Source organism: Hevea brasiliensis, chromosome 9, assembly GCF_030052815.1.
Source record: "Hevea brasiliensis isolate MT/VB/25A 57/8 chromosome 9, ASM3005281v1, whole genome shotgun sequence".
NCBI classification, from domain to species: domain Eukaryota; kingdom Viridiplantae; phylum Streptophyta; class Magnoliopsida; order Malpighiales; family Euphorbiaceae; genus Hevea; species Hevea brasiliensis.
The window spans coordinates 84,028,652-84,040,399 of record NC_079501.1 but is presented as its reverse complement, the minus strand read 5'-3'; positions in this window follow the sequence as shown (position 1 = coordinate 84,040,399).

Below are 11,748 nucleotides of genomic sequence, written 5' to 3'. Positions count from 1 at the left end.
TTAATTCTGGTTACACTTCACTAGACACCGTATCCCACCATTCATATGCATCGTCTTGTAACAGAGATATGGCAGCTTCTAGGTTTTGCTCTGGAGTGCAGTGGAGTTGTTTTAAAACTCTGCCTGTTCTGTTCAACCAATTTTCGGCTGCAACAGAATCATCTTCTCTCTTGCCAAAGAAGTCCACTGCTCCAAATTTTCTCAATCTTTCCAGGTGTGATTTCGGTTGTGGAGGTGGTGGTGGTGGTGGCATTACCCCAGCCATTTGTTTGAAGAATTCGGCCATTTGCTGGAACACGGCCTTTGGAGGTTGAGCAGGCTCTGATGGAGCTGGTGGAGCAGGTTCTCCCCGACCCCCGCCTCGCCATCGCAGTGGAGCATGGCTCTCCACTTCCTCCTCAACTGCCCTCTGAGATGTGGGGTCCATATCCTAATCAAAATAACAAAGACAAACAGATCTACATTAGTGTCACCTAGACTCTTACAAATGCAATGCATGGTATGGACTTAATCTAGGCCCAGAAAGTCGAAAATGATAAGGAAGATATTAATTCCATCAAAGGATTGTTGTCATCTAATTTTGAGATGAAAGATATGGGTGAGGTTGCATATATCCTTAGACTTAAGATTTTAAAGGATTACTCTAAGAGGTTACTATCACTTTCTCAAGAATCACACATCATGAAAATTCTTGAGCGATTTCATATGCAAGATTGTAACCCAATAGATACTCCCATTTCAAAAGGCAAGGATTTAAGTTTTAGGTTATGTCCTAAGACTCCATAAGAAAGTGAGAAAATAAGGAATGTTCTTATGGGAATGCAGTTAGAAGTCTTATGTGTAACACCCCTCACCCGTCTATAGTGTAACCGAGCAAGACGTGCTACATTTGGTGTCGGAGCACCCTATCCTGTCTTGTCATATATAATATTAATTCAATTATATTATCTTACATGTAGAATTTTTTTTTTAATTTTTTTATTCCATTTCATTTTTATGAAGACCCAGACAGAGTCTCTTTTATTTTATTCAGTGTATGGTGGATTCCACTGTTACCTGTTAAAAATATTTTATATCTATTTTACATTTTCATACATCATCTCGTTGCTCATATCAATTTCCATGCATTATATCATATCATAGCTCATATAAAATTTCAAGAAAATAAATTTGATTTCATTCATATAAACTTCATACATTCATATAAAATTTTTATACAATAATTTATAATTTATTTACATTCACAAAATGATGTACTTAGTTTACTTACATACAATAACCAAAATACAAAAACCTAAATATATATGAGCCCTACCAAAATGGACTACTGAGGTGATACTGATACTATAGTAGATCTGGTCAAGATCCTAGCTAGAGTCTACTGCTGCTGCTGCAACAGCTGGTGGTAGTCTCCTGTACCTACGCGAGGAAACAATCCATAGCGCTAAGCATTTTTGCTTAGTGGTGCAATAATTGAAATAAAAAGAACCAATAATTGAAATAATTATTCCATATAAAATTTACTAAATTTTTGAATTAATTACATATTTATGAAACTTTGGGAGCAAGCAATTTATCGAGATCTTTTTATTCATATATTACATATTCAATCTTATTATACCCATATTAGTACTTTCTTCATGTATTTATTTAAACTTAAAATATATTACACATATCTGTGCCCAAGTAACCTATGACAGACTAGAAAGACTGGATACACAGGAGTATACTAGTTAAACATTCGTATGTCTAACATGTATACATCTGTCATGTCAAGCACAAGACCAACAGGCAGGCATAAAGCCAGAAATAAAATCAGGCACAATGGCCAACGAGCAGACATAAAGCCAGTAGAACAACCATCTTAGACATATATTGTCTATCAATGATTATTCCTATAGGTAGTACTACAATCTGTAGTCTCTAATCGGTATACCAATCGATCCATGCTATATAAATAAGTCTAGGTGTACTTTAGGCAAAATAGAATTATTAAGTATTTACAATTTCATATTATATGCTAGTTGTATTTAATAACATTTTCATGTTACTTATGATGGGAAACATAAGTCCCCAATGTATATCCATGTCACATTTATGTTTAACAATTCATTTTGATTAACTTTATATCATATAACAAGTCATTTTAGGAACCTTTCTCAAGGTCTAGATTTGTTGTCTTAAGTTCACCTAACAAATTGGTCAAGGTGTGGCCACTGTTTGGCCATATTTCCTTCATGGAAGTTGTTCCTTTATGTCTTTTCTTTGTTTTCCTTTTTTATTCATGTCATTTGAAATTTTAGAACTCAAGTTATGATCAAATAACCACAATTGGTTCCTGGTCTCTTTCTGGGTCTAGATTTAAGCAAATTCTAAAGTCTATTTTTGTCTAATTAATTGGACATGTTACAGCCACTTTTAAGTCTAATGTTCTTCATAGAAGTTGTTACCGTATGTCTTATCATTACTCAAAAATTTGAATTACAATTTTTTAGGTCTTGTAGAATTAATTATAGCAAATTAACTAGCCTGGACTCAGGTACCCTGTGTCTACAAGATTCCAGGTTCAGGTCAGTGGCTTTGACTCCCATTTTAGGGTTCTTACACTCAAATTTTGAGAAAAGTTTCAAAATCAAAGTTGAAGCTCTATCTCTTAGGTTTCCAGAACAATTTAGCTAATACCATTTGGGATTTCCTAGTTGGACATATGCTATAAAGACTATTCTGGGGTCAAGTAGTGGTTTAGTCAAATTCTAGGTTTTGATGTGCTGAATTGTTCTAGCAATTTGGCCTAGTTCCCTTGGGTTCTGGGTTTTGGTCAAAACACCAATGTTGTAGATCTATGTCTTATAAAAATGTTTGGCACTAGTTTCATCGCTTTTGCAATTTTGTAGACTAAGTTATGGCCTTTTTTCTAAAACTGGTCGGATAAGCCTATGTCCAATAAATTCTGGGCATATCGGTTCTGGACAGTTTTATTGACCTAATTTGTGATAACAATTTAACTTGGTTAGAGGCAGATCTGGGTTCTATGTTCTTCATAAAAAATATATATATATATATATATATGCTCCTATGTTTACCCTTTCCAATGGTTCAAGAATCAAGTCATTCTGACCTTCCTAGTGTGAGTTATGGCCATTTGAATATTTACTATTCATTTGGTCATTTTTTCATATCTAGATTAGGGTTATCCAGATTCAAGCCAATTTTAGGCTAGGTTAGGGATAGTTTTTTGGCATGATTTCTTCATGAAAAATGTGACAAATTGTCCTAGGTATCATCTCCAATTAGCCTCACACCAATTGGAGCAACACAATTCAACTTATGGCTTAAAAACCACACTGGACTTAAGGTTCAATTTCCTGCACAGAAAAATCAACGCTCCTAATTTCAAATCCTCCCAACTCCCAAACTTCATTTCACATTCATAGCACTTCTAACAGTCAACAATTCATCTCAATTAGGTCAATTTCAAACAATTACACAAAAAACCCTAATTCAAGATCACAAACCCTAATTCAAAGTTCTCAACCCATGCAATTCCCATCCAATTTGATTTCTAGCACATAAAACCTCATCACATGTCATCACTAACCATTTCAAAACCATTAAAATCATTAATTTCATATAATCCTCATGGCAGCCGAAAATCAAGTTTCTATATACTCCAAGTTTTCTTTTAATTTCATAAAATTTACATTTAAGTTAACATGCCTAAGCTAGTTAAAGAAGAAAGCAACTTGTTTAGGCATTAACCTTTTATGACCTAACTTCAAGCTTCCCAAAACTCCAAATTTTCTACTTCTTGTTGCAGCCTAGAGCTTCCTTATGTTGTAGGGATGAATTTTTGTGAAGATGATTTAGGGTTTTGAGGGAAGAAAAGGGAGAATTTAAGCTCTTGAGAACCAAAAATGGAGGAGGGCATACTAAGGTGGTTCAGCCATGGCTAAGAGGAAAGAAGAAGAAAGCTTTTTAATTTATTAAATTTTGTCTCTTCTTTCTATATTTATCCTATGCTTAATGTATTAAAGTTTTATGATGTAATATTTACATAATGCTTAAGTTAGCATGAGATGAGCATGAAGTCATTCTTATGTCATAAATCCCATTTTAATTTCCTTTTCTTTCTTTTCCCATTTCAATTACATTTTTCATGATTTAATTTATTTTATGTGTTTTAATACCTCTCATTTTAATTGACATTTAGGTCAAAATTCAACTATGGGGTTGAAATGACCAAAATGCCCTTCACTATGCTTATCGGGTTATTTTTGGTCTATACCGATCAACTAATTTTTTTGAATTTTATTTGACATTTTTAACGTCATTTAGTCCTCAATAAACCTTTAATTAATTCTCAAAAATTATTTCCTAGGGTTTCTCGAGGGTCTGGGATTAGCAACTGTCTTCACAGTCGCTTCCCCGTACAGTCACCCATCGTCGTGACCCCGGCTCATTTAACCGAGTTGTATTTCGCTTCTTTTACTTTTCTTTAATTTTACTTAGTCTTTATTCAGTCAATTTATGTTTCCTCACTCTAGTTTGAGTATAGTTCCAGACATCCTGGCTGTCTGAACTGACGTTAGTCGTCAGAACAGTAGAATGTACGGACTACCTAAAGTGAGGGCATTACATTATGTATGCAATGATGTGTACAAGGCTAGAAATTTGCTATGGAATTGGCATAGTAAGTAGATATCAGTCTGACCCTAGACAAGCACATTGGAAAGCAGTGAAGAGGATACTGAGGTATCTCAAGGGCACGATTGATTACTCATTATGTTATCGAGGAAAAAGTTTGCAATTTAAAGGCTATGTCGATGCTAATTGGGGAGGAGGTTTAGATGAGAGGAAATCTACCTCAGGATTTATTTTCTTACTAAATGATGTTTTTATATCATGGAGTAGTAAAAGCAATCTTGTATAGCTCTGTCTACTATTGAAGCATAGTTTGTAGCATTCTCTGCTACTGTATAAGAAACTATTTGATTAAAACAATTCCTCATTCACTTGGGGGTGTTAAATATTATTGTTGAGCCTATGATAGTATATTGTGATCGTCAAGCAGCAATAGCCTACACTAAAGATTCTAAGTATCATGGAAAAAACCAAACACATAGATATAAAATATAATTTTGTTAGAGACATAGTTACACGAAAGGAAGTGAATACTAAGTACATTTCTACACAAGAAATGGTATTAGATCCATTTATCAAGCTTATTCTAAAGAATTTTTTTATAGGCACGTCTAGTTATTAAGTTTGTGTAGAATTTAATGTGCTTACTTTTATTAAGAGTTTCATAAAAGATATTCACTTATATGACTTTATTACAATTAATGTTATTTGATTCCTTATTACATTAGTTGTGGAAATACACATCTCTCTATATATATGTTAAGTACATAAATTGAAAGTTAAATATGTTAAACAGATAAAAGGATTGGTCTTCTTACACAGATAATCACCTTTATTAGCAAGTGGTATGTAGAGATGAGACAGTTATAAGTTACATTATTTGAGTAATAATGTTGAAGAGCTTAAACTTATAACAAAGAATGTCAACTTAGAAAATGAGGAATAGTGTCATTGCAATTAAATGCATTAACTGTACATGATTAAGTCATGTTATCTGTTTAAAGATTCCATATGTGAGTTCCAATAAAATTAAGAGTAAAGTAAAAGAACTTAAAGTTAAGCATTGATAGTGCTTGAACTATAATCTATACGATATTTTGACATATGCTTCATGAGAAAGGAGAAAAATATCAAAGCATGTGATTCATACCACATGTGCTAGTGACCAATAAAGGAAATGCAAGTTGTGATCTCTACTTGTAAATGTGTGAGACCTTCAAGACTAAGAGTAGTTTTTTCTCAATCTGTACCCTTACGACTCCTATCCGTTTCTTGAAGCTTAGTTTAATGATCACTATCTTAAGGTGTTCCTAAAAGACCATGTAAGATTCAGTCTAATGGGGCATTTTTGGAAAAGCGAGTTTAATTGGGATTAAGGGAATCATGAAAAGAGGAAGGTCATTGTGAATTATCATATTAGTCTGTGTTATTTAACTAGTCAATTATGTTTAAGAACATAATTATGAACTCAAGATATTCTTTTGAGATCGATAGAGATATCAATGTGATGATAAATGATTTGGGATACTTCATACTAACTCTATTATCCTAACATACATGTAGCATTGAACTCTCGAAAATATGCACTGGCCATACGATCTATTTGTTAAGTATGAATATAGTAGTGACTAAAAAAGAAAAGCTAATCTTATCATGTTTGAGTGGGAGATGAAGAATAAAGTCCACCCATGATAGGTCCAAGTCTATATTTTAAAGTCTAATGATAGACTTAAAATATAAGCCCATTAACCCATTAACTTAACACTTATTTCTGTGCTTAAAATTCAAAAGATTATTGATATGGTGTAATGTCAGAATCAATTATAATTATTGCATAGGTTATAATAATTAAAATAAAGCCATTGATTATGGTATTAAGAGATTCTTTCCATAACTGAAAAATGACAAGCTAAAAAATCTTAGTGATTATAAGGCCATTGATTACAATACGTAATAGGTAAAGAGTGGCAAAAAAAAAAGGTAGCATTTTGCTTTTACGTAAAAAAAGAAGTGGGTGTAAAAAAAGAAATGGGTGTGTAAGTGGTGCTCTTCATTCCTTATCTCTTCAGTTCTTAGGGATTCACTACTGTAAAAGGTATTTTAGATTATAAAATCTATATATATAGCTCATCTATAATGATGTGATTATATATGTGGCTATGTGATACAAGTGAGGTTATGTTTTTATGCATGTTTATGCACTTAGATCTTGGTTTTAGTATTCTAATAGATGCAAATTCATTCAACAGGGAAGGCCCCCGATGGTGTTGGGAATGGTAAGGCCATGCAAAAGGATGTGGTCTATGGGTCAAAGTGAGGTAGATGATTTAGGCATTCTAAGGGAGGCTTCAAGAAAAACTGTGTGCTCTAGTGCAAGGTTGGGAACCAACTTCATTTTTGAAACAAGCAACCACTGAATCAATGAGATGTCAGTGGTATCGAGTGTAGGTGAGACAAAGGATCAGTTCTAAGAAGCAAAGAAGGGGAGAGAGAGAGCATTTGGATATGCGATGCCCTTCATTATGTGTTCATGGCTTTTAGCATCCCTTCTATGATCTATTTATTGATTGCCTTGTATAATTTCACTTCTTTGGTTTAAAGAGGAAGGCATAGACCAAAAGAGCTTCCATGGAAAGATTTGACCATTCGAAGAACAAGAGCTGAGACAAGCCCAGAAGTAAATGATCCATCCCTTGGTGTAAAAATTGGCATAGGTAGAAGTTAGGCTTTGCATTTTGGGCACTTGATCTTACTGAGAAAATAGATGGGTTCATTGGTTCTGTGATTCTCTTCTGCCTTTTGTAATTCATGGTTCTTGGTTCATGGGTTCATGGCTTTTAGCATCCCTTCTATGATTCATTGTTCTTTAGCTCATGGGTTCATGGCTTCTAGGTTCATGCTATTCTACTTTGGGTTTTGTTTGTTGATTCTGTTCTAGGTTTTGTTCGTGGATTATAATATGTTCATCATTAAACAAATGGGTTTTGTTTTACTTTGAATAAAATGTTGATTATCGAAGATTTTAATTGAATATTGGTTGATGAATGATGAAATGAAGGTGTTCTGTAAGCCCTTGAACTTTAAGGGTATTTATGTAGTTAATGGAGAATTAACAGAAATATGGACTAAGGGAGCTTGAATTTTATAGATCCAAAATTCAGGGCTGAAACAATTGAGTTTTAAAAATAGATTAACACAAGTTTTAATTGTGATATAACTCAAGGACTAAAGAATAATTTACCCAAATCATTTTATCCAAATTTCATTATTATTTTCGATACTTAAACTCATTTCAAACTCGATTAAAATTTAATTCAAATTATTCGAATCTATTTCAAATCCGATTGTTATTATTAGATATGGTAATGAGTAGGGTACTCGCAAAAACCTCCTACCCAAACTTGAACCGATTATTATTCACATTTTCCCAACTCGTCCTAAGTTCAATTAAAATTTATTCTCAGCTATCCGTATCCGTCCCAAACTCAATTATTATTACATAAATAATACCTGAACCTGTTTAATTTTTATATATTTTAATTAATAATTTATATAAAAAATATTTTTAATTAATAATTTATATTTTAAAAATTTCATAATTCAATAATATATATATATATATATTATATTTAATTATTATTTATATAAATAGATTCGATTAATGGATACCCAACAAGTCAAATTTACCACATGTATTATTCATCAAATACGAATGTAACATCCACATTTTACCCTAAAAGGTATTTATATAAATTACAAAATTAATTGTGTATAAAATTGCCTCTATTCATACCTAGAATTCCGCCACTAAGGGTTAGAAGACAAAATTTAATTAATTGATAAGTTAAGTAGCAAGCAAGAGATTGGAGGACTAACTTAAAGTAATTAATAAGTTGAGGGCAAAATTTAGAAACGATGATAATACCAAAAAAAAAAAAGAATAACCAATAGGAAATAGAAAGCACATCATGGACTAATGGGTAAAGGGTGAAGGACCAATGGGTAAGAACTAATAAAAATCACTTTATCTTTCTCTCCATGGAGCCGACCACTTATTCCATTTTCTTCCTCCTTTCTTTTTTCTTTCAACAGAAAAATTCTCTCAAATTAGAAGAAGAGATACCAAGCAAAAACCCTAGATCATACCCTTTTTAGAGGCCTAAGCAAAGGGTGCAAGAAGACTTGGTGACTCAAGCTTGAAGAAACCTAATTTCTTGAAGGGATTGGTGGAGACTTGAAGGAAGAGGGACAACAGCTAGTACTCAAATAAGGTTAGTGCTATAACCTATATTTTTTTATCATGTTTGAGTAGGGACTTCACTAAGGATAAGGAAGAAATACAAAGTAATGAAATTGATAGCTTGTCTGTGTGTTAGAAGTTTGGAGCTGCCAGTAGGCTACAAGATCAGTCACATTTAAAAATTCATAACTTGAACTAAGAATGTTGGTTTGTTGTGATCATTATGTCTATGGTAACTTTAATGAATGTCTTAAAGTTTTGTAGTTTCATACCAAACCTAATTCCCTTGTTAAGATAGTGTTTGAAGGCAAAACTTTTTATTGTTTAAATATGGAAACTGACCTGATGATTTATAGAAACAGGGCAATTAAATTTAAAAATTCATATCTTATGCTATAGAACTTGAAATAAGGTGATTTTTTAATCGTTGGAAAGCTTAATGCATGCCCTAAAACTTTATAGTTATGGTCGAGAATTGATTTTGCTGGCTGCACAGTGATATTTTTACATTTCCTATTACTACTCTAAATGTAATTGAAGTCTAGAACAAGTTGCACAATTTTGTCCATAACTTGAAATGTAGACCTGATTTTGATATGATTCAAATTAGAGATTGAAATATACATATGAAAGTTGAATTCTGAAAAAGATGGCAATAAAACCCTATTTCTATGATTTTTGGTAGAATTTTAAATTTAGTGCACCTGTTTACCCAAATTGATGAGAAAGTGCAATTGTGTGATATTAATGATATTGATTATGAATGAGTTGTGAAAAAAAAGAAAAGGGAAATTGATAAGCATATCTTGATTGAATAAATTATATGTAATATTGATAGTGTGTATACCCATTATGAGTCTAGAAATAGGTGGCATGAGGAAATTGACTAGTCAATAACTGAAATTGTGCACAATAACTTGGCTTATGCTATGATGAGGATACTTGGCTTAAGCCATCATGAGGATACTTGGCTTTATGCCATGAGGACGATGCTTGGCTCTATGCCATGAGGTTTATGCTTTGTTTATTGCCATAAGTATTATGCTTGGCTTTAAATGCCATGAGGATGATACTTGGCTACATAAACCATTAAGATACTTGTCACTTGAGTTGTCTAGACATTGTACTTGGGCTAAGGAAATAAATGCAAAGGGATATATGAAAAAGGTTATTCATGAAATGCTATGCACCTTGATTGTAACTGTTATTAATTTGAATGTTACAAAAATTTATGTAATTAAAAGCTATATCATGTCATGATAAAATTTTTGTGGGATTGCACATTATACTAATGAAATGAAATTGTTAGAAACATATTTCATGAGATTATGCATGATTTGCTCATATATGTAATATCATTAAGTCATAGCACCACTAAGCAAATTCGCTTAGCGAAAAGTTGTTTGAACTTTTCGTAGGTAATAAAAGTAAGAATAAAGAGCCAGCACGGGAGTGAAGGCGAATGGGTGATGTTTTGCTCAAGATTTGAGAAGACACCATATTATTTTGTACACATTAGGATATCACATTGTATTAGGCAATTATGTTATGAAATGTAATCCTTTAATGTGTAACTATTTAAATTCTACAAACTACATGGATATTGGAACAAGTCTTGTATTTTGTAAACACTTTCATACATATATTGTAAATTTTTAAGAATGTAAATTTATCTTAATTGATGGGATGGTAGTGTAAATTATGGTTATTGTGAGATGGGTTGTGTATGAAACCACATAGGTTTCATATGTGTCTTGGAATATTATAATAAATGTTGATAGGTATTTTAACAGGTTACTCAAAATTTTAAGGAAAATTTTGTCGAATTTCTGCCTTGAATTTGAAACTAAATTTCATTATTTGAGAAATTCCAAATAGATGGGAAACTTATAAATTTAGTTTTCTTATGACTTAAATAAATTTGAAATTGTTAAATCTTCCGCTGGTTTTCCCTAATATGAAGAAAATTTAGAAATAAGGAAATCAAGATTTGTCAAAGTGATTGTTAACCCTTGAGATATGCTCTTGGGAGTGTCTCAGGGGCATGTACACACTATTCTAGCTGCAGATAGGGTTTGAGTGTTACATGCTAAAATGGTATCAGAGCTTAGGTTAAAGAGTCCTAGGGCAAGATATGTGGAGATGTCTTGTGAATTGATTTGGTTGTAATTACTAATATCGAATTATATACTTGTAAAACTATTTGAATATTTGATATTGGAATTGAAAGACTTGTTTGCATCCACGTTTACTCATCCATGGTTAAATGAACCTAATGAGTGTGATCTTCTCTTGATAAAGGTACTTGAGCAAACGTGATGGCCACTAATAATCAGAATGAGATAGACAATGAGGTGGGGAGTGTCGCACCTCAGTATCTTAAGCGTAGCAACCAGGGCCAACAAGAAGTTTTGGCTGATCTAGTTTTAGAGCTTCTGATGAGGGTTCCTACTCAGATTCAGAATCGCAATAGGAGGGATTATAAGGGGTTTAAGTAGTATAAGGTGCCAGAATTTCATGGCATGATAGATCCCCAGGAGGCTGAGCGGTGGCTTGAGAGATTAGAGAGGGTGTTTGACATCATGCATTATGATGACAGGCAAAAGTTTGATTTTGTTGTATATTTGCTTCAGAGGGATGCATACGACTGGTGAAAGATGCTTCCCAACAACAGTGTAAGATCACCAATCCTCACATGGAATCATTTCCTCAATGCATTCAATGAAAAGTATGTGTCTTCAGTGTATATTACTGTTAAGCTGAAAGAGTTCATTAACACGAAGCTAAGGGGATGCACTGTGATTGAGTATGAGCAGGACTTTCTTAGATTGAGCAGATATGGAGAGAGTCTAATTGACACAGAAGAG